General features: G+C 40.2%; 1 pseudogene across 1 annotated transcript in view; it reads right to left on the bottom strand.

Moving 5' to 3' along the window:
* Positions 1–1,782: 1,782 nt before the first annotated feature.
* The window catches only part of LOC309822596 (PSME3-interacting protein-like), a 38,432-nt pseudogene continuing 15,159 nt past the window's right edge, over positions 1,783–25,055 (bottom strand). Inside the window, exon 2 of the transcript in view lies at positions 1,783–2,672. The product of the transcript in view is annotated as a PSME3-interacting protein-like (transcript). The remainder of the gene's footprint in view (positions 2,673–25,055) is intronic.

The following is a 25,055-nucleotide window of genomic DNA, read 5'->3' as shown; positions in this document are numbered from 1 at the left end:
TGGCCACAGTGGTGGCTAGAGCAAGAGTCAAGTGAGGCTGAGAGGCTCTGAAATTGCACAGAAGAGGTTTCTGATATAACACCCTTAAAGTAATTTTGAAAAAAAAAAGAACATCCTTTTACATTATAAGGTCGATGTCTAAATTTTTTTCGTCATTAGTTTAAAGAATGGCAAAGGATAGCATTCCTAGCTTATCATAAATGCTGATTAACATTTTAAAACAAAATTGGGTTCTGGTTTCAGGTATGATGACTAAGACTCTACTGGATGACCACTCAACTTCCATCCACGTAGAAAATAGCTGCAAAGTCTGGACCTAACACCAAACCAAACCAAACAACCAAAAAACCAGAAAATCAGTATCTGAAGGTACTGGAGAGCAAGTAGAAGTATACCAACTCTGGTGGGAAGTTCATACTTGTTTGGAGAGGGAAGACTGAATTAAATAAATAAATTTCTGTCTCTGCGGCATTTAGCTTGAGGCTAAGTACAGCCTGCATGTGGCAACAGCACACGTGACAAAACCTGCAATCTTTCAAGCCTGGAGAATAAGAAAATTGAAGTTAGGAAACTTACTAACTTTAATACTAAAGAGCGTGGGTAAATTCTGGAAGGGAAGAACAAGAGTGGGGACCCCCAAATGCTATCTATCCACATCTCTGATAGGACTCCTGAACTACGCATGGGCAGAACAGACTCAAAGCAGCCAGCTAAAGATGAAAAAGATCTGAAGAGACCCAAGTTGCCATATAAGAAACAGAGTTTGCAATTCAAGCCCAGCCACGGAAAAATACCTGCTAAAACAAATTTCCTCTTTGGAGAAAAATAACAGAATCCATATTTTCCACACTATGGCATTCATAATGTTCGGCATAGAATTCCAAGTTACGTTTCACATGAAGGAACAAGGAAATAAAGCATATTCTCAAAAGAAAAGAACATGAAGCGGATCCGACGCTGAGATTAAATGGATGTTGGAACTAACAGACAATGATTTTAAAGTAGCTATTATAATTATTCTCAATAAAGTAAAACAACGTATGTTTTTAATAAAGGAAAGTCTCAGTAAATACAAAATTATTATATCATTCTTTTCACCATATCCATTTGAATTTTAATATTATAGTGATTAAATATTAAAAAATTGCACAAACATTTCTTTTTTAATGGTCATAAATTTTACATTTTTTTCTCCTTGAAATAAAAATTTCATTTTACTAGTCCCACAGAATATTATCTAAATATAAAATAATATGGTTCAAATATTTTGATTATTATCATAATTCTCTTAAAATACATTTAAAATTTGCTTTTTTTTTTTTTTCTTTTTTTGTAGTTTAGAATCTTTAGTCACACAACATCAAGAATAGGTTAGTTCCAGGGCAGTGCGCCATTCCATCACCTGAGACCTTCTCTCCCCCCTGCACACTCCACAACGCAGTATCATCAAACGGCGCCTTCGTCTAGAATAGAATGTTTAAATGATACCTGTTCAATAACTGTCCTTGCTTCTTTGTGGTGTTGGGAAAGGAAAAAAAAGAAACAAAACCCAAAAAAACAAGAAAGCAACAGAACCCAAACCCTTTGCGAGCCGCTTGGTACCTATATTCCCAGGGCATTTTTAGTGGAGTTTCTGCTGGGCCCTGACCTCTGCCCTACTACATCAGTGAGGACAGAGGCCGTGGGACAGGTTTGGGCATCCGTACTGGAGTAGAAAGAGAAAACAAACAGAAGTCGGGCCACAAGTGGATTCTGGCACATTTTTAGATGAGGTTAAAAATGTCATGGCGTGCACAGGGAGCAGGCAAAGGACTTTTCCGTGGGAGGTAATGCCTGTAGGCAGAATAAACTGTCCAGTCTACTCTTGGGGAGGAGCTCCCTGCGGTAAGAACAGAGGAACGAGGGGGACTCGAGGAAGGTGTTGGCTCGGAAGATGGAGGAGACGATCTTGCCGGTGGCGTTGATGGTGCCTTCGCTGTCTGAGCTGGACTCAGAGTCGCTGCTCCCAGAGTAGGCGCCCAAACCTGGTAGGATGCCGATACATACAGCAGCGGAGGGGCAGTCGACGGAGGGAGGGACCACTCAGAGATGTGCTTCCACGAGACAAGCAGGATGGGGCTTATTGATTCTTGTCATCTGGGTCAGGGTCCGATTGCAGTCTTTTCACACTGTTGCCACTCTCTGAGCTCTTATGCTTCAGAGCTCCTGCCGACAGCTTTGCCTGGGAGAACTTGGTCTTGGTTTCTGTGGGTTTCACAGCCACTTTCTAATCCACTTCCTTCTTGTTTTCTTGAGAAATTCCAACCTTGTTGAGATTACTTCTGTATTCCTTCAGTGCTTTCAGTTCTTCTCTTCCCTGCTTTTCTATTAGTTCCTGCTGCCGAGAAACCTCATCAAGGAAGTTGGCCTCATCTTCGTCCAAGCCTCTTACCATGTTTTTCAATTTGAACTGTTCTTCATACTCTTGCTGCTTCCTATCTTTCTGTTCCTGTTAGCCTTTCATACAGAGACCGAGGATCATAAACGTCCTCCGGGCATTCTCCTGGATCTTCAGGTTTTCGAACTTTTCGAACTTTCTCCCATTCTTCTTGCCTCCTTTTGTGCCGTTCATCTAATTCTGCCTCAGACACAAACCTCTTTTTGATAACAAAGGTTACCATCATCCCCTCCACCTATAATGGAACAATCAGTCTACCAGCGTGCAGGAGGCGAGACCCCCTCACCTTGACGGTGCCCACCCCAAACTGCCACCACAAGGGCCGCTCGCTCTTAAGGAAAAAGAAAAAGAAAGTAAAAACAGCCGTTTAAAATTTTTGTTTTATGTACTAGCATAAGGTTCTAGGTGTTAAAAGTCTATTTTAAATTGAATCATTATTCTCGATAGTATTACTATAGAATTGGTCAAAACAATGCAAGTATATTACACATTTTTATAGCTATTCAATGGAATACAATTTTATTGCAAATGCATATCTTGATAAAACAGATGAGGTTATTTTATTTTTTCTGTTTGTTTCTGTGTTCTTGGATGGATATTACTGCTAGTGTAAGTTAATGTTTTTATTTTTTATAGGTATAAATATTGAGAAACTGCATTCATATAAGTAAGTGGACAGAACTGAAAGGGGGATTATATCAGTAGCAGTCAACAGTTATTGTTCACTAAAAATGATTCTTAATGAGCCATCAACTAACATCTTCCATTTTGTAGAAAGCAAAGCATTGGAAACCACCTGATTTATGAATATTCTTTTCCCTAGTTCATTAGAGACACTCACTTTCTTATCACAAACACAATATTTAATTGTTGCATTTTTAGTGCCCTGGTTTTTTTTTTTTTTTTTTAACACTCTGGGGCAATGCATTGAAGTAAGTTTAGAATGGATGAGCGGTGAGTTTTTCTTTCATTAAGTTGGACAGGGATAATTAGTGGTCCAGGAAAACTCAGCTTGAGCAACTATGTTGTCACCCATATCAATGAGGAATGAGTTTAAACAGAAATTTAAAATCTAGAAACTGATCCTGTTGAAATTGTGCACTAGTATGTACTTCCTGGAAACTCTTTATGTATGTGAATGCGTGCTCTAGTTTGCAGATCACTGATTTAGATAATCAGGGTGCTGGAAACCACCCACTGGTTAAGAGACCTCAAAGGGAGGGAGTTTAAGAATCAGTTTTGTTTTTCTTTTTTACCTGAAAAGGTGAGAAAGGATCTCAGACTAACACTAGCCAACAGATTAATGTGAAACAGGAAAAACTTGAGGTGGTACAGACTAACACAGTATCCAAAGTGCAGCTAACAACAGTGAAATCTTGGATTTCTCAAGGAGCTGGAGAAAAAAATTTCTCATCTGAGCAGTGTAATGCAGTGAATACGTGCATAAAAATACAAAGAAACAAAGATGGAGAAGATCATCAGATGTGATAAAAGTAGCAGTACCAGCAGCACTTGTAGTTAAGGATAGAAAGTCATTTTTAGTAGATGCTGGATTTGAGTGAGTGCACTGGAGTCTGAGGAAACCTGTGGAAATAGCCTACTTCTAGAGGTATTAATAATAACAGAACAAAACCGTCAGTTTCAGGCAGGTTCAACTGAGGACTTACTTAAATACAAGGTGAAATAAGAAGCTATTTAGAACTGAAATAGTGATGGCACATGACTGAGTTCACTAAATGTAGTTACTTTTGACAGCACTGGTGAAGAAAGCAGGGTTCAGTCTTATGCTATCACATCCTTTCTACACCTGCCTCTTGCTGTATCATGTGACCAAAGAGTTTAATGGAGATTAGACCAGATAATTGCTAAACTTCCTTCTAGTTCTAACATCCTATGGAAGAACACTCTGCAAATGTTCATAGCAGCATTATTCATAAAAGTAAAAAAGTGGAAATAATGAATGGGACAAAAATAAAGGTGGAATAATGAATGGACAAATAAATGTGGTATATCCACTCAATGGAATATTCTTTGGCAATAAAAAGGAATGAAGGGCTTCCCTGGTGGCGCAGTGGTTGAGAGTCCGCCTGGCGATGCAGGAGACACGGGTTTGTGCCCCGATCCGGGAAGATCCCACATGCCGCGGAGCGGCTGGGCCCGTGAGCCATGGCCGCTGAGCCTGCGCGTCCGGAGCCTGTGCTCCACAAGCGGAGAGGCCACAACAGTGAGAGGCCCAGTACCGAAAAAAAAAAAAAAAAAAAAAAAGGAATGAAGTACTGATATATGCTACAATATGGATGAACCTTGAATACATTATAATAAGTGAAAAAAGCCTGACAAAAAAAGACCACATATTGTATGATTCCATTCATGTAAAATGTTCATAACAGGCGAATCTATATAGACAGAAAGTTGATTAGTAGTTGCTTCAGCTTAGGGGTTGGGGAGAAATGGGGATGACTGCTAATGGGTACCAGGTTTGTTTCTAAGATGATAAAAAGTGATTGTGATTATTACACAACTCTGTGACTATAGTAAAAAAACTACTGAAATATACTTTTAAATGGGTAAATTGCATGGTATGTGAATTATATCTCAATAAAGTTTTAATTTTTTTTCAAAAGAACATTATGAAAGAATTTTTAAGAAGAGAAAAGAGCTTGGATCCTGGCACAGACATAGGACTGTTCTGTTTTGACAGAGATTCTAAAAGGAGAAAAAGGCCAGGAGTAAGTAGGGATGAGGGGCTAATTAGGGAGGTTAGGGCAGACAGCCAGTAGCCTGAGGAGAATGGGCATTTGGTGGTAGGGGAGGATGCTGGCGAGATGTCCTGAAATGGAAAAGGAGGGTATCTTAAGGCAGACTCTCTGCCTCAAGCCTTGTCTTTTGCCACATTTGCACCTGGGCATGTCTTTCTAAATGGACCCCGCTTGGCCCTCTACCCCCATATTCATATCCAGGCAGCTAAAGACACAACTTTTCTCTCAGTTCTTTTAAACTCTTGTTAAAATGTCTTCATCTTCCCTAGCTTCTGCCTCTTTTGACATAAAGTCCTTCTCCTCTTTTCATTGGGTGCATACCGGGTACTTTCTCTCTCCTAGGTTTTGACTTTTATATTTCATTTATTCTTCCCTTGGGTCTTTTGTGACCTTATCATAAAGGTTTATTACATATAAATGTGAAGATTCACTAATACACTTAAGATGAGGGAAACCAATGTAGCAATTGCTGATAAGATGAAACACTGTATACAATAAAAATAAGAACAAAGCTATCTGACATTTATTTTCAATAATTTACACAATAAAGAAATCGAGAGCCACCTTAAATTTTTTTTTTCTGTATTCTCATTTATTCTCTAACCAGTAAGGACACAGTTTTATGTCTTATCCAGGGTTTAGCCAAAGTATCATCTAACTTTTTACACAACTAAAACTAATGCTAGATTTCACATTCATTCATTAATCTAATCATTCATTCACTCATTTAACAAATATTTATTGAGCATCTACTATGGACTAGGCATCTTGCTAGATGCTAGAAATATAATGATGAAAAAAGGGGCAGAGTTCTCCTGGCTCTTGACACATACAATCCAGCATGAGAGACAGACGTTAAGCAAATAATCACACAACTTCCATAAATAATGATATAATTTAAATTATGATGTTTTATAAAGGATAAATATAAGGTAATGTTATATATTGGGTTGGTCAAAAAGCGCCTTCAGTTTTTTTTTTTTAATTAATTAATTTATTTTTATTTTTGGCTGTCTTGGGTCTTCATTGCTGCTCGCGGGCCTTCTCTAGTTGCGGCGAGTGGGGGCTACCCTTTGTTGCGGTGTGCAGGCTTCTCACTGTGGTGGCTTCTCTTGTTGCGGAGCACGGGCTGTAAGCTCACGGGCCTCAGCAGCTGTGGCACACGGGCTTCAGCAGTTGTGGCTCGCGGGCTCTAGAGCGCAGGCTCGGTAGTTACAGCGCAAGGGTTTAGTTGCTCCACGGCACGCGGGATCTTCCCAGACTAGGGCTCGAACCCATGTCTCCTGCATTGGCAGGCGGATTCCTAACCACTGTGCCACCAGGGAAGCCCAGTGCCTTCGGTTTTTAAGTAAAAATAAAAGACACATTTTTCATTTTCACCAAGAACTTTACTGAACAATGTATTCACCCTTTTGTTCCACTACCTTCTGCCATTTTCCAGGCAACTTCATAATTCCATCTTCCCAAAACTTTTTATCTTTTTCAGCAAAGAACTGTTCCAGGTGCCTTTTGCAGTCTTCCAGGGAATTGAAATGTTTTCCATTAAGAGAATTTTGTAAAGACTGAAATAAATGGAAATCCAAAGGTGCCGTATCCGGTGAATATGGCAGATGAATCAGAACTTCCCAGCCAAGCTGTAATCGTTTTTGCCTGGTCATCAAAGAAACATGCGGTCTTGTGTTATCCTGATGGAAGATTACACATTTTCTGTTGACTAAGTCTGGACACTTTTCATCGAGTGCTGCTTTCAGTTGGTCTAACCGGGAGCAGTACTTGTTGGAATTAATCATTTGGTTTTCTGGAAGGAGCTCATAATAGAGGACTCCCTTCCAATTCAACCATATATACAACATCACCTTCTTTGGATGAAGACTGGCCTTTGGTGTGGTTGATGGTGGTTCATTTCGCTTGCCCCGCAATGTCTCCTGCTCCACATTATTGTACAGTATCCATTTTTCATCACCCGTCAAAATTTGTTTTAAAAACAGAACGTTTTCGTTACATTTAAGTAGAGAATGGCATGTGGAAATATGGTCAAGAAGGTTTTTGTTCTCTTAACTTATGTGCAACGCAAACTTCAAAGTGATTAACATAACCAAGCTGGTGTAAATGATTTTCAGTGCTTGATTTGGACATTTTGAGTATGTCAGCTATCTCCTGCATGGTATAATGTTGATTGTTCTCAGTTAATGACTCAATTTGATCACTATCAACTTCAACTGATCTACCTGACCATGGAGCTCTGTCCAGCAAGAAATCTCCAGCACAAAACTTCCCAAACCACTTTTGACACGTTCGATCAATCACCACACCTTCTCCATACACTGCACAAATCTTTGTGTTTCAGGTGCATTTTTACCTTTCTTGAAATAAAAAAGCATAATATGCTGAAAATGTTTTCTTCCATCTTCAATATTAAAATGGCTACACAAAAATTCATGAATTTTGATGTTTTTTTAAAAAAATGCACATTGATATGACAGCTGTTGTAATAAAATCTAACAAAATTGTTTCAAATGAAGTTCGAAGAACTAAGCACTACTAGAGCCATCTTATGGGAAAAAATGAACGAAACTTTTGGCCAAACCCAATATAACAGGGCTCCTTCTTTCTTGATTTTCTTCCTGCACTTATTTGATAAAGAAGCCCATGAAAATATGGGAGGGGATTTTCAAGTTACTGAATATTTTAAAAGATATTAAAATTTAAATCTTTCAAGTAAGTGCTTTAATTAACTCAAGTAGAGCTGGCTTTAGTTTAGTGACTAGATCACTCACTTGTAAAGCAACATTAAAAAGTTTTAATAACTTTTAATTTAAGTATAACCTACGTAGGGAAAAGTGTGGAGATCATATGTATACAACTCAATGATTTTTTACAGACTGAACACACCTGTGTAACCAGACCCTAAATCAAGAAACATTATTAGAACCTCAGAAGTTCCATACATGCCTACTTTTCTTCACCAAATTCCGTTTACAAGAGGACTAGTAGCTTTGAGCACTTGTTATGTGCTAGGCTCAATGCAAAGTCTTTTATAGACCCCATATTATGTGAAGAGCAGTTTTTTTCTCTCTTTTGTTTTAAATTATTCCCTGAGAATCTAATTGACATCCATCATTTAATTAGCAAATTCATCCTTTTCAGATAGCCAGAACAGTATCCTTCAGCCCAGCACAGATAGGACTCTGCAGTTCTGCTTTCCTGGAGACTTTCCACAAGTGCAGGAAATTTCCATGATGGCAGTGGCCTTGGAGCCCATGAATAGAAGCAGGGAAGTAGCAGTTTATCTGGATGGCTGTGTGCCAGGCCCTTAAGCAATCGGGTGCCAGGATTTCTTAATTTGCTGTTCCATATCTCTTCCTTCCCCAAGGAGAAGAGTCAGCCTGCGTGCCTCTCTCCAATCCCCTCACCATAAAGTCCTCCTTAAGGATAACTAAGATTGATTTGCTAACTTCTCTGAATAGTGAAGGTCACTGTTAGGTGAGCATCTCTTAGCCAACTGTAATCACTCAAAGCTCTGAAGAAATTTATATCTAGTATTTGGGACACCATCTCTTTGAATTCTAGGGGCTTGTGGAAGGGGATTGCAGTGGGGTTTTAAGGAGTCTGGCTGGAAAAGAAAAACAAAGGAATCCAAAGGACTCTGGGAGAAATAGAGACAGAAAAAGTTACCTACTGCCCAAAGGAGGTTTGGACCTCTAGGAACAATACTAAGAAAGTTTACAAGCAGTTTTGTGGGGTTTTTTTGTTTTTTTGGTTTTTTTTTGCTTTAGAGACCAATCTAGATGAGAAAGCAGGAACAGGAACCAAGGACTTAATATTGTTATCAATTATCCTAGGAGCTATAGGGGACAAAATGTATTGGTGAGGTTATACCTACCAGAAACTGTGCTGGTGAGACCTAGCCTATTTAGATGATAAGGTAGCTGCATACTTATTATTATGGTACATGCTAGGTTGGGAGGAGTAGTGTGATCTCTGGAGATTAATAAAGTACCATGGGCAGGACACGCCTTGGGCACTGGTGAAAGGGAAAGCCATCTCTGTGGTTTCTCCAAGACATAATAAACATCTCCTTATTATAAAAACAAATATGTGAACAAACAATAAGAAAACTACTTCTAACTGATCCTGACAAGTTCCAAAGTCCCCTAATAATGTGCCTCTTTGTGCGAGGCACTGAAATCCCCAGAAACAATGTGGGTGTCTTGTAGCTGGTGAGATCTCAGAATTTCTGACTAGGCCTTCTATAAAACCTAGGCTTCTCCTGGGCCCTTGGTGCTTTTTGAGTATGTGCTGATTTTCCACCATTGTTCTTTCTGGCGATGTGAAAGGCTGTGTCATATCTCTCCCACCTCCACCCCAACCTCAATCTCATGTTTTTTCCATGTGGGGAGACAACTTTGCTTTTCCTTTGCTGAGAATCTTGAGGTCACCATGCAAGGTCTTCCTTACTTTCTCTCACTTCTCTCCTCTGCCCCTCAGCACAGTCTTTTCACATGGGCTTTGTTGATTTTTCTCCTGTTTCAAAGGACAAAACTCCTTCTTGCATCCCAAAGCCATTCTCTGTGCTTCTTCTCTGGGACTGTGTTCCTCAGTAATTTCATTTCTCTCATACTTTTGTTTTAAACTTTTATTGTAACATTTTCCAAACATATACAAAAGTAGAGAGAATAGAATGATTCCCTCATATACCCTTCACCCACATTCAAAAAATTATCAACATTTTTGCCCACTTACTTTATCACTTTTTCCCTTCTCTCTTTGCATCGTATCTTGAAGCAAATTCCATCATTGTCTCAGAATGTCTTTTTACAATTGGTTTGTTTAAATTCGGATTCAAACAGGGCTTACATATATTTGAGTGCTGTGTCACTTCATTTTTATCTAATCCAAACATCTCCCCAGCCCCCTTCTATTTTCTGCCATGTTATTGACTAGTGAGGAAAGCAGATCAGTTCTACAAAATGTGCCACAATCTGAATTTTTCTGGTTGCTTCTTGGTGTTATTTAACTAGGTGCTCAATCGCCTGTATCTTCTATAGCCTGGAAATTAGACTTAAAGGCTGATTAGTTTCAGGGTCTCCCCTACCCTCTTACTTCTCTTGTTTTATGATCTCTGTCATGCACAAATAGCTCATGACTATTCATTATAAAGTGTTTGCTTTTCTCTCTGTGCCCAGACGGCCTCTGTCCCATCATTGCTCCATATATAGAGCAAACAGTCTGCATCAATTTTCTCTCCTATTCACATACATTTCCCCCCTAGCGCTTTTATATGGCCTCTGCCCCTATCAACTACAGAAATAATTCTTTCAGAGATCACTGAACATTCTTTAACACAAAACCCAATGACTTGTTAGTATTATAATTAATGATTATCATCATCACTAGTTGCCAACTCCCATTTGTAGCCTTGTAACAACCTATAAAATGCTTTTTGTCACTACTCTTTTTTTTTAGTCCTCCTCCTTTATGACCTCATTCCTCTTTCTTGACTTTTTTATTTTCACTGTTTAATACTATTTATTTCTTTTTATATAACGCTAAGGGCATTTTTTTCTGTTTTCCTTTACTTATTGCATTATCTCCTCCCACCAACAAACATCCGTGATTGTTTTTCAAAGTATTGTCTTTTTCCGTTATTGGTTTCAGGAACCTCAGGGCTTCATTGCTTAACTTCACGTGATGGCTCTGCATCTCTATCTGTAGCTCTGACCAAATCCAATGAGCTCCAAGCCCACATCTCCTTTTTCCTAATGGGCAATTTTTCCTGTAAATGATTCACCAACCCTTGGAACTCAGTTGATTTCAGTCATGTCATTTTCCCCTCAAATGAACTGCTTCTTCTAATTTCTCATCTTTCATAATGATATTGCTGTAAGTACTTCTGCTTGGAAGTCATTTTTACTTCCTTTTTTTTTTTTTTTTGCTGCCATTTCTAATCTATTGACAGCCCAGCCCAGCTTGATCTGCAATATCTGTCCCAATCATTTCTTATTTTCCATCTTTTCGGTGCCCATTTTCTCCATTTAGTCTTCTCTACCTAGTTAAGACATTGTTAATCTCATGTCCTGCACATTCTATTGAAAATTGAGCCACCACTACATTTCATATCCTTTTCCATGCTTAATTTTTCTCCATAGCATGTAACAAATTTGTTTTACTATGTATTTTGTATATGTTTTTTAAAATTGTCTGTCTCCCTTGACGGGAATATAGGCAAGGTAGGATTTTTGTTTTGGACAGAGAGGAGGTACTCCACAAATATTTATCAAAAAGACAATGTAGAGCCTGAATCATATAATCGGATTCAATTTAAACAATCTTTATTATGTAAACTTATGATAATGCTAAACTGATTTTCTGAATCGTAAGCTCCTTGAAGATAGAATTCATATCTCATACGTTTTTGGTATTCCACCCGACCCTCTCCCTCCTCATCCCCATTTGAATACACCTATATCTCTATGCTTTTTGGTGGTTGGCTTGGCAAATGTGACATAGGTGGTCTTCCAGACCACCTATGGTCTGTAGAGAGAGAAACAGGAGTGAAAGCAGGAGCCACAAGAAGGAAAAAGGGATAATGATGGAAGTCTTATCAGCAGGAATGAACTAGAGAAGGGTCTTGAAGACTAGTGTGTGTGTTGGGAGATGGTGCAATACAGAATCTACAGAATGGCAACTGTATTTTGAAAATGGAGTTTCCATCTGAATAGGTCCATAGATCTTGCTATTTTCTAGCTTATTAGTCTCATATAATTAACATTACTCAAATTGCAGAATAAGTCTTTGGGCTGCGCCAGTAAAGTTGTTTGCAAATTAATCTAAAAAGAAAAGAGTGATTAGAAGCTTCTGTTGATTTCTCTCGTATCACTTTCATCCTGATTAAAAGACTTCTTGTAACATCTCTTATGTCATGAGTTTGCTGATTATAAATTCTTTTAACTTCTTTTTTTTATATATCCAAAAAGCTTTTATTTCATCATGATTTTTTGAGAGATATTTTTGCTAGGTATAGGATTCTAGGTTGACAGTTTTTTTTCAGTACTTTAAAGATATTGCTCCATTGTCTTGTTGCTTTCATTGTTTCCATTAGGAAATCTTCTGTCATCCTTATCTTCTTTTTTCTCTATGTGTAATATGTCTCTTTTCTCTGACTCCTTTTAAGATTGACTGGTATTTTGGTTGTTACAGGATGGTAGGTTAAATCCTTTTACTTTATCTAAGAGAGATATTGTCCTAAAGCAGCTTTTTGCAAATTTTTCTATTTAGAGATTATGTTTTAGAATTAAGTATTTTTGCCCAAAAGATCAAGGATAATGACACTTATATTGATTTATTTTGATTTGGTGATATGACATTTAGTTAAGAATATGTATTTAATAAATGAATTTAATTCAATAGGCATTCTTACTTTTTATAATGCATTGTGATATATTTAATACAAAGAGAAATAAATCCTTATCTCTATCCTTGAGGATATCTTGGAGTTAATATATGCCCAAAAATAACAATGCAAGGAAAAAGTATTAAGTGTCACAAAGGCATGGCATATACTTTTGTGGGAAACATATGATTGAATCTTCTTATAATAGGAGGACTTTGCTTCTAATTGGGAGAATGCAGGAGACTTTGTGGTTTTGAGGTAATCTTATATGATAGGTTATTTGAAAATGAAGTGGTTTGTGAGTACATGAGGAGGGTGATTCTAGAACTGATAGAAAACGTTGATCAAGTGCCACACAACAAGAAATACAGGGTATGTTAAAAGGCACACAGGTCAGTTTGGACTGGATCCTAGGGTGTATGTAGGAAAGTAAATCAGGCTTGCTTGCAAGGAAGGTTAGTACCAATTCATGAAGGATTTTGAATGCCTAGTTAAAGGTATTTTCCCTTTTATTTATTAAGTATGGGGCATCTTTGAAAGCTTCTGGGCAAGAGAGTGAAAAGATTAGAGAAATGCTGTGGAATTCTTGAAAGTAGTGAGAGTGGATGGGAAGGGCAAATGTGGAAACAAATTACGAGGCAATTGTTTAAGAAGTCATGAACTAATGTAGTGACCATGGGAAAGAAGTGGGGATTGAACTTATTTTCAAGTGATGTTTCTTGGATAATATCCACAGTGTATGGAAACAGAATAAAAGAATTTGAATTCTCAAATCTTCATAATAATAGCTAATATTTGTTGTTTACCATACAACAGTTTGAGTGCTGTACATATCAGTCTGCATTCTCTGTATCTCCACTTGGATATCTAATAGTCATCTCACAGTTAACATGTATATAACTCAGCTCCTGAGATTTCTTCCCAAATCTGCCTCTCTATGTCTTTTCCATTTCAGATAATGGGAAATTGTTTTATCTAGTTCTCAAACCAAGATTCATCCTTGACTCCTCATTTTTTGCTCATACCTCACTTCTAATTTGTCAGCAAATTTGTTGATTCCATTTTCAAAATATATGCAGAATTCCACCACTTCTCACCACCACCACTGTCATCACATCTCACTAGGGTTGTTTCAGTAGCCCCCTAACTGGTCTCCTTGCTTCTGTCTTCGCTTCCCTTAAGTCTATTCTCAATACAGCAGAGTGATTTACTTAAAGCATAAATTAATTTTAAACCTGTGCTCAAAAACTGTCCAATAAGAACTAGAGTCCATAGAGTGTCCTACGGTGCTCTCCATGATCTGCTCCCTGCCCACTGCATTACTGCACAGGTATTTTCTTTTCTTCTCTCTTTCCCTCAATCCATTCTAGCCACACTGGGGTTCCTTGTTCCTCTAGTTTGCCATCTCAGGGCTTTTGCACTTGTGGTTTCTTCTGCCTGGAACAATTTTCCTCCAGTATCTGCAAGGTTCACATTCTTATCTTTTGGAGCCTTTGCTGAAAGTCACATTATGAGTAAGGCCACCATACTTAAAATTACAACCTATCCCTCTTGACTTCACATTCTGTTTCCCCCATTAAACTGCTCTGCTTCTCCACCCTCACACCCTTCAGTTAACTTATTACACTGGGCCCCCAGTGGGAACATGCCCTACAAAGGGGAAGGAGGCAGGCCTGGAAAAACAGGTGGAGAGACTCTACATATTTCCCTCTGTATTTATGGAGTCACAAAAACAGAAGTTTCCCACACCTGTGCCTCATCTTTAGCCTGCCTGCTTCCTTATGTTACCATCTTGGAGTGAATAAGATGGGAGGACAATGAAAAATTTCAACACAGAAGAACATTTGGAGGAGGAATCTGAATCACAGGCTCTTCTAAGGTGTGATCTTCAAAACTTCTTTGAACCCTGGATACCCCTCCCACTCTACCTAGAAACCATTTCTACAGTCACACCTCTGATAAGACATATTTCTTCTGTGCCTTTGAAGCTTTTACTCAGCTCTTTGAAAAGCAGCAGTAAAAATCTCTTAAGTGTCAAAGAAAATTGGTCATGACCTCCCAGCCTGTGGGAGCAATGCTGCTGAAAACAGTCAAATGGTGTGGCACACTGCCTGCAAATAAACACACACAGGGTAGCTTTCCTGGTCACTGCTGTGCTGCTTGCAGCTGAGGCTAAGGGGAAATTATAGACTGTCCATCTCAGCGCCAGGTCCAGAGGAGGCTGATGAATTCACCTTGGCCTTGACTGTCTTGATGACTGTGCACAGATGTCTCTGGTCGGGGGGCTACCAAACATGCCCACACAGAAGAACCTCTTTGGTGAGTTCCCTGGTGGTCCAGTGGTTAGGACTTGGCACTTTCACTGCTGTGGGCCTGAGTTCAATCCGTGGTGGGGGAACTAAGATCCCACAAGTCTCTCAGTGCAGTAAGAAAAAAAAAAAAAAGAGAAGAATCTCTTTGGAGTCTTGTTAAGCATACTGATTTCTGAATGTTCTGAATCTGAACCTTTGGAGGTGCTGGGTCTAGAAACCTGTATTTGTCCCAAGCTCCTCAGGTAGTTTTCTACAGCCCACTGATGACTGCTCCACAGACTAATGTATGGGATTCAGTGCTCTTCTCACATTTCTTTAAAGGTTACTTATACGTACTTTTTTTCCTTTTATTGGAGTATAATTGCTTTACAATGTTGTGTTAGTTTCTGCTATACAATGAAGTTAATCAGCTATATGTATACCTTTATCCCCTCTCTCTTGGACCTCCCTCCCCTGCAACCCACCCATCTAGGTCGTCACAGAGCACCGAGCTGAGATTCCTGTGCTTTATAACATGTTCCTGCTAGCTATTTTATGCTGGGTAGTGTGTACATCTCAATCCTAACCTCCCAATTCATCCCACCCTCCCCTTCCCCCACTGTGTCCACATGTCCGTTCTCTATGTCTATGTCTCTATTCCTGCACTGCAAATAGGTTCATCTGTACCATTTTTCTAGAGTCCACATATATGCATTAATATACGATATCTGTTTTTCTCTTTCTGACTTATTTCATTCTGTATGACAGACTCTAGGTCCATCCACATCTCTACAAATGACCCAATTTCTTTCCTTTTTATGGCTGAGTAATTGGCCGAGAGGCACATGAAAAATGTTCAACATCACTAATTATTAGAGAAATGCAAATCAAAACTACAATGAGGTATTATTTCACACCTGTCAGAATGACCATAATAAAAAATCTACAAACAATAAATGCTGGAGCAGGTGTGGAGAAAGGGAACCCTCTTGCACTGTTGGTGGAAATGTAAATTGATACAGCCACTGTGGAGAACAGTATGGAGGTTCCTTAAAAAACTAAAAATAGAACTACCATATGACCCAGCAATTCCACTACTCGGCATATACCCTGAGAAAACCATAATTCAAAAGGACACATGGACCCCAATGTTCATTGCAGCACTTATATGTACTTTTGACATTTGGTTTTGTGTGAACTAATTCTTAACCACAAATAACCTTGTCCTGCATGAGTTGGAGGTGGTGTTTTCTCCTAGTTCCTGAAAACCTGTCTTGTGTGGAAGATCCATCCCTCGGGCATACTCTGTGTACTTACCCAGCGAGTGCCCACAGTCATCACTGTCTCCCTGACATGACCCCCAGACATGGGCACTTCCATTTTCTCTCTATAACAGTGGGATAGGTATGTGGTGCTTGGGGTGTGACAGCTCTGAGAGGCATTCAATTAAGAGGGAACTTTAAATCTGGCAGTGTATGGAACAAGACCATGACTTGTGTTAGGATTTAATAAGGGAAAGTACAAAGTGTAGTTTGAAAGGTTATTTTGGTAAGTGGCCCGGAAAGAGGGTGACACACTTTAGAGTCATGCTCCAGTAATAACAGATGTTTATCAGTTGCATTCTTAACGGCTGGGGCAAGCTTGGATACCTTCAGGGTTTGGGTGGAAAACTGCTGTGTGGAATCTTCATGTCCGAGGCTTGGGTCCCATTCATTAGGGAATGAATGGGTCCTTTCTCTGACTCCCTTTCTCCACGTGGCATTCATCATTTGTTCTGAATAGAGGTTGAACAAATACTATCTGCCAGGTGAGACACCCCAGTAGGGAGTCAGACAATACAGACTTTAGGTCTGATCTCACTGTCAAGTCTCCTTGGTGTTATCCTCTCTAATCTTTCCAGGAAGAATTAATACCTCCCTTAGCATCTCATACTATTGTTGTACGATCTTCTACAGATTGACTCTTGGTTTAGAGGGTTGCGTATGTGTCTGCTTCTCCTACAGACTGTGAATTTCTTAAGGACAGGACTCATGTTTCATGTACCAACTTGTTAATTAATTCTATGTGTTATTTGGTGTCTGCTATAGCCAAACACTATACTTTGTGGCCTTTGGATTTGAAACAGTAAAACCATAGAACAGGCAAAGGGTCAAGGGAGCAACAACAACAGTAAACATTAGCTAACACTTATTAAAATTATTTCCCCTTTAAAGGATTTTCATTCAAGTTTAAAGCAAGTTTAATTCATTTGACCATCACTCTAATCCTATGAGGTAGTTACTATTATTAGGTTATTTTACAGATGAGCAACTGAGACACAGAGACATTAAGAGAGCAGCCAGAGTCCCAGAAAGACACAGGAAGCTGTCAGGTAAGGCATTTCTGCCTGGCCATTAAGTGGAGTCTGGTCTTCAGTAGAGTTGAGAGAAGAGACGTATTTTTAGAAATCAATTGGTGAGGACACTTAAACTAGGAAATTATAGCAATTATGGAAGCAGAGACCAAGAATTTAATTTTCTATAAATTGTAATGTAATACTAAGAAGTTCAACCACCTTCGGTGGTATTTTCATAAAGTCCTTAGTTAAAATACCCTTCAGATAGAATTATAAATAACTTTCTGAATCTGTTGAGCTCTAACTGAGAATTATAGTCAAAGTTTTATCCAGAGTGGGCAGATCAAGAAGACGACCTACTTGGAGAATGCAGTTTCAAAAGATGTGTTCTGTATTGTACTCAAGGTTCGGGGCTGAGAAAGGTGACAGAGGGAACACAGAAGAGAAATTTCTGTGAGGGATGGGGTTTTTGTCTTGTTTTGTTCACTGTTATATCATTTGTTCTAAACAGTGCTTGGCACATGGTATGTGGTTTAACCACGATTTGTGAATGAATGATTGAGTGACCGGGGAGAGATATAGATAGAGCATGGTGGAAATATGCATAACATGTGCTCAATAATTATATGTGAGGTTGAATGGAAAAGACAGTTTACAGAGAGGTCTCACTAAGGCAGGAAATCAAGTAAAACTAAAAACAACAACAACAAAAACCCTAAACAAATTAACACAGAGGTAGTGTAAGCCAGACTTTCTTGACTTCATGGGTACTAGTATGTAATAACCTGTGAAATATTTTAAATTCTGCTTCTAGCATAGAATCTCTTTTCAGATGTCCCCTCTCCATGCCCCTCACGTCATCCATGATATTGTGATTCAAATGGAAAAAGCCTAAGGTTTTTGTTCTCATCAAGTTTCATCAAGGAGAGCTGGGTGATAAAGAGAAGAAAGAAGACTCAGTCCTTAGAGAACTTGGAACAGGTTGCTGAAGGAGAGAAGAGGTGGAAGCCTTCCCAGAAATCTTGGGCTCTCTTTGGCAGGACCTCATTTGAGAAAACTTTTTTAAATTATTATTTACAGGGCCATGTCTCTTTACGCCACCACTACATTTTCTGCTGTTTGGGTCCAGTTTTGCTACTTGACTTAACTTGCCTGTGACGGGTGTACATTTGTCCTGCTGGCATTTTCTGTACATGTGGGAAGGTACGTCTGCACATAGAACAAGACCTTTCCGGTCTCTTTTGGTGCCTGGCGTGGGGAACCCCATCTCTTTAGAATGACTTCCCTGGGGATAATTTATACCTCTAAAAAGCTCTACCAGGGTGCCATCTCAACTTTAAAGTTCTTACCAACCTACTCAGGTAGAATTAATGACACTATTGCTATTTGTTTCTTGTATCGAGTTCCATTTATTGTTACATCAATGGAGGAATGAATGAATGAATCCAGAACTCTCATCTTATTCTTTGTAACTCCACAGCTCTGCCCAGCACCTGACCCAATAACCACAAAATCACGGCATATCATGGAGGATCAACAAATGTGCAACTGTACTGAACTTCACCTTCCATTTTTTTCCTTTTTTCCTTGATATGATGATCATAAGAAATTAGAATTAGTGGGAACTTCAGAGATCATCTGCTCCTTTATACTAATCAATTTAGAAATCCTCTCTAGAGTGGGTTTTATTGCCAACTTGAACATCTCCAGTGGTGGGACAGTCACTAATCCATAATACAGTGTGATCCATTTTGAACCACTCAAATTGTTAGAAAAGTGTTTTTATATTGAGCTGAAAATTCCTTCCCTATAACTTTTACCTATTGGTCCTATTTCTCTCCTCCCCCCCCCACTGGGGACTATCTAAAATAAGACTGAACTCCCCGTATATGGCCATTCTCAAGTGTTTGAAAACAACTGTCATGTTCCATTTAATATTCTCTGTTCCCAACTTGGGCCATTATATGCTAAATCAGACTTCAACACTCTCTCATATCATATGGTCCCTAGGCCATTTCTCTTCCTAGTCTTTCTCATTTGACATCCAGTTAGTCAATGTGGTTTCCACAACCTAATACCCAGGACAGGTGCAATGGTACCCAAAAGTTCAAAGTTATAGTTATGATCCTTGTTAACCTTTTTGAGCCTTCTGAATGCCAGGGCTGTGCCGGGGGCTGAGCATTCAGAGTTGGCAGGGTCTGCCCTCAACAAACACCTGAAGGAAAAGACAGACTTCTCACTGAACTTCTGCTCCAACACCCTGTTTGTTTAGTTCCTGTTGCTATGGCAGAAGCCAGGTGCTCATCTCTTGTTGGCCTTTCTTAACTGAGGTGATCTGAAATGAATGAGATTGCCTGGAGCGGATGAGGGAAGGAGTGGTCAGTGGTGGTATTTGGGCCTTAACAACCGCTGGCAGGGATGAGGAGGCTGTGTATGAGGGCCTGTGGTGGGTATCAAAGCCAGCGGATCCCTGGATGACGGGAGAGATTGGCATAGCATTGGGTTGATTTCTGAGACTTGCTGAGAGCCCACTGAGGTGGGGGCTCTTCACTTTGGGAAAAGCAACTTCAGTTGTATGGACCCTCGGCTGCAGTCTGCGTGTTCACCTGCAAAGTGGAGGAGGCACACAAACAGTGTGGAGTAGCTGCCAGGTGTTAAGCACTGAGAAGTAAGTGGGAGAAGACTGGGCCTTCACTCTCCTTCCCCTCCCCTCAGTACCTACAGTAGGTTTACAGACATGCAAAGGGTTCGTGCCAGACAAGAACTGACTGGATCAAGCAGTGCTTTCAGAAAAGTCTTTCCTCCTTCTCAAACTCCAGGTGGGACCTCACTGCCAAACATCTGGGGAAATCCAGAGGAGGGCAACATTTGCTATACCTCTGGGGTTCCTATTATCAGATACCAGATTGTTGCCCGGAATTTATTATCAGGAAGCTTCTGCAGCTGGCAATACATTTCCAAGACTCAGAAGTCATTCTCAGCTTAAAGACATGCACACTGAGAACCCTTAAAAAACAAAATGGTGTCACAGAAGCAAGATATAAACATTAAAAAAAAAAAGTAGATGAAAGGAAGCCGACTGTACTGAATGGAGGTCATCTGATTAATACAGAACACAAAGGAGTCATGAGTTTCAATGATTGGGTCTGGCCCTGTGCCCAGAGAAGAGCAGATCAGGGGTTGGAGGACACAAAGGGATAAAGACAGTGGGAAAAGGCTGAATTGGGACTCTGACAGAAGCTGTGGTGACAGATATTTTGTCATTCTTATTAGGTGTCGCATTTGAGGGCAAAGGCCCATGAGACGGCTTGTGTGGGACTCTGAGCAAGCTTGTGTCTGCAGGGAGAGGTATGGTGTTGGGCATGGCAGGGTTGTGATACTGGAGAAGGAGCAGGAGACAGGAGGCTCTGGCTCTGGTTTCTTCTTGGGTACTTGAGAGATGACGCATGGATAAGCTGGCCGTAACACAAAGCTCCTCACAAGTAGGTCCCATGTGGCATGAAGGGCCACGGCGAAATATGAGTGACTACCTCCACTGTTCATCTGCCAGTGTGAGTCCTGTGGGAGCAGCCAGATGAATGATCAAAGCTGGCAGCAGACTCTGTCGGTAAAGGACACACTCAGAGCAGTACAGGATCCTGCCTAAAGACCTTAGCCCCTGTTTCTACCTCTTCTTCTTCTCTGATTCTGAGCGAATCATTCTTTGTCTTTCTCAAACATGTCACCATGAACAAACATCCATTTGTTTGTGAACTGTGTCCCCAACTTAAGTCCTACAGCCCTCACAAGACCTAGAATTCTCTCACCTCAGTACAATCACTCTGATCCTACTTCAAGTCAAGTAGGATCAACTGATGCGGATGCCAGTTCCCCCTAGTCTCAGTTTTCCTTCTTTTCCTGCCAATGATTTTTCTTGGACCATAAACTAGTGCCAAATGACCATTCCTTTTTCTTACTCACTGCATCCTTGCCCAGGAAAGTTACACTCAGCCCTGGTTACTGCAGTTGAGAAGAGTAGAAAAATAACTAAACTGTCTTTCGTGAAAACCATTTGGTCTGGGGGACCTTCAAGATGGCAGAGGAGTAAGACGTGGAGATCATCTTCCTCCCCCAAAATACATCAAAAACACATCTACACATGGAACAACTCCTACAGAACACTTAACTGAACACTGGCAGAAGACCTCAGACTTCCCAAAAGGCAAGAAAATACCCACATACCTGGGTAGGGTAAAAGAAAAAAAGAAGAAAACAGAGACAAAAGAATAGGGACGGGACCTGCACCTCTGGGAGGGAGCTGTGAATGAGGAAAAGTTTCCACACACTAGGAAGCCCCTTCACTGGCGGAGATGGGGTGTGGCGGGGTGGGGGGGAAGCTTCAGAGCCATGGAGGAGAGCACAGCAACAGGGGTGCAGAGGGCAAAGTGGAGAGATTCCCAGACAGAGGATTGGTGTCAACTAGCACTCACCAGCCTGAAAGGCTTGTCTGCTCACCAGACGGGGCAGGTTGGGGCTGGGAGCTGAGGGTTGGGCTTCGGAAGTCAAATCCCAGAGAGAGGACTGGGGTTGGCTGCGTGAACACAGCCTGAAAGGGGCTAGTGCGCCACAGCTAGCCGGGAGGGAGTCCGGGGAAAACTCTGGAGCTGCCTAAGAGGTAAGAGACCACTGTTTCAAGGGTGCACAAGGAGAGGGGATTCAGATCACCACCTAAATGAACTTCAGAGATGGGCGCGAGCTGCGGCTATCAGCTCAGACCCCAGAGATGGGCATGAAATGCTAGGGCTGCTGCTGCAGCCACCAAGAATCCCGGGTGCAAGCACAGGTCATTATCCACCCCCCCACCCCGAGAGCCTGTACAGCCTGCCACTGCCAGGGTCCCATAATCTAGGGACAACTTCCCTGGGAGAACACATGGCGCACCCCAGGCTGTTGCAACATCACTCTGGCCTCTGCCACCGCAGGCTCGCCCTGCATTCCAATGATAACTACCATACCTCTCCCTCTCCAAAGGCCTGATTCAGCAAGAGCCCCCTAATCAGCCACTGCTTTAACCCCCTCATGTCTAGGCAGGGAACAGATGCCTTAGGGTGACCTACATGCAGAGGTGGGGCCAAAACCATAGATGAACCCCAGGAGCTGTGCGAACAAAGAAGAGAAGGGAAATTTCTCTGTGCAGCCTCAGGAGTGGTGGATTAAATCCCCACAATCAACTTGATGAAACTTGCATCTGTGGAATATCTGAATAGGCAACGAGTCATCCCAAAATTGTGGCGGTGGACCTTGGGAGCAACAGTAGACTTGGGGTTCGCTGTCTGCGACTGACTTGTTTCTGATTTTTATGTTTATCTTAGTTTAGTGTTTAGAGCTTGTTATCATTGGTGGATTTGTTTATTGGTTTGGTTGCTCTCTTCTTTTTTTATTATTAATTTTTAAATTTTTTATTTTCATAATTTTTTTAATTTATTATTATTTTTCCTTCATTTTCTTCTCCCTTTTCTTCTGAGCCATGTGGCTGATAGGGTCTTGGTGCTCCAGCCTCATGTCAGGCCTGAGCCTCTGAGGTGGCAGAGCCAAGTTCAGGACATTAGACCACCAGAGACCTCCTGGCCCCATGTAATATCAATCAGCGAGAGCTCTCCCAGAGATTTCCATCTAAATGCTATGACCCAGCTCCACCCAAAGGCCAGCAAACTCCAGTGCTGGATGCCCCATGCCAAACAACTAGCAAGACAGGAATGCAACACCACCCAATAGCAGAGAGGCTGCCTAAAATCACGCTAAGGTCACAGCCACCCCAAAACACACCACCAGACGTGGACCTGCCCACCAGAAAGACAAGATCCAGCGCAACCCAGCAAAAACACAGGCACCAGTCCCCTCCACCAGGAAGCCTACACAAGCTGCTGAACCAACCTCTCCCACTGGGGACAGACATCAAAAACAATGGAAACTACGAACTTGCAGCCTGTGAAAAGGAGACCCCAAACACAGTAAGGTAAACACAATGAGAAGACAGAGAAATATGCAGCAGATGAAAGATCAAGGTAAAAACCCACCAGACCAAACAAATGAAGAGAAAATAGGCAGTCTACCCAAAAAAGAATTCAGAGTAATGATAGTAAAGATGATCCAAAATCTTGGAAATAGACAAAATACAAGAAACGTTTAACAAGGACCCAGAAGAACTGAAGGGTAAACAAATGATGAACAATGCAATAAATAAAATTAAAAATTCTCTAGAAGGAATCAATAACAGAATAACTGAGGCAGAAGAACGGATAAGAAACCTGGATGATAAAATAGTGGAAATAACTACCTCAGAAGAGAATAAAGAAACAAGAATGAAAAGAATTGTGGACAGTCTCAGAGACCTCTGGGACAACATTAAATGCACCAACATTCGAATTATAGGGGTCCCAGAAGAGGAAGAAAATAAGAAAGGGTCTGAGAAAATATTTGAAGAGATTATAGTTAAAAACTTCCCTAACATGGGAAAGGAAATAGTCAAGTCCAGGAAGCACAGAGAGTCCCATACAGGATAAAATCCAAGGAGAAACATGCCAAGACACATATTAATCAAACTATCAAAAATTAAATACAAAGAAAAAATATTAAAAGCAGCAAGGGAAAAGCAAAAAATAACATACAAGGGAATCCCCATAAGGTTAACAGCTGATCTTTCAGCAGAAATTCTGCAAGCCAGAAGGGAGTGGCAGGAAATATTTAAAGTGATGAAAGGGAAAATCCTACAAACAAGATTACTCTACCCAGCAAGGATCTCACTCAGATTCAATGGAGAAATTAAAACCTTTAGAGACAAGCAAAAGTTAAGAGAATTCAGCACCACCAAACCAGCTTTACAACAAATGCTAAAGGCACTTCTCTAGGCAGGAAACACAAGAGAAGGAAAAGACCTACAAAAATAAACCCAAAACAATTAAGAAAATGGTAATAGGAACATACATATTGATAATTACCTTAAATGTAAATGGATTAAATTCTCCAACCAAAAGTCACAGACTGGCTGAATGGATACAAAAACAAGACCCATATATATGCTGTCTACAAGAGACCCACTTCAGACCTAGACCATACAGACTGAAAATGAGGGAACGGAAAAAGATATTCCATGTAAATGGAAATCGAAAGAAAGCTGGAGTAGCAATTCTCATATCAGAAAATATAGACTTTAAAATAATGTTACAAGGTACAAAGAAGGACACTACATAATGATCAAGGGATCAATACAAGAAGAAGATATAACAATTGTAAATATTTATGCACCCAACATAGGAGAACCTCAATATATAAGGCAAAGGCTAACAGCCATAAAAGAGGAAATCAATAACAACACATTAATACGGGATTTTAGCACCCCACTTTCACCAATGGACAGATCATCCAAAATGAAAATAAATAAAGAAACACAAGCTTTAAATGACACATTAAACAAGATGGACTTAACTGCCATTTATAGGACATTCTATCCAAAAATAACAGAATACACTTTCTTCTCAAGTGCTCATGGAACATTCTCCAGGATAGACCATATTGTGGGTCAAAAATCAAGCCTTGGTAAATTTAAGAAAATTGAAATTGTATCAAGTATCTTTTCTGACCACAGCACTATGAGACTAGGTATCAATTACAGGAAAAAAAAAACTGTAAAAAACACAAACACATGGAGGATAAACAATATGCTACTAAATAACAAAGAGATCACTGAAGAAATCAAAGAGGAAATCAAAAAATACCTAGAAACAAATGACAATGAAAACATGGCAACCCAAAACCTATGGGATGCAGCAAAAGCAGTTCTAAGAGGGAAGTTTATAGCAAT

The sequence above is a fragment of the Grampus griseus genome (assembly GCF_964374135.1).
Source record: "Grampus griseus genome assembly, chromosome: 1".
Lineage (NCBI taxonomy): Eukaryota > Metazoa > Chordata > Mammalia > Artiodactyla > Delphinidae > Grampus > Grampus griseus.
The sequence above is the reverse complement of the archived record's forward strand: the minus strand, read 5'-3'. Positions and strand labels throughout refer to the sequence as shown.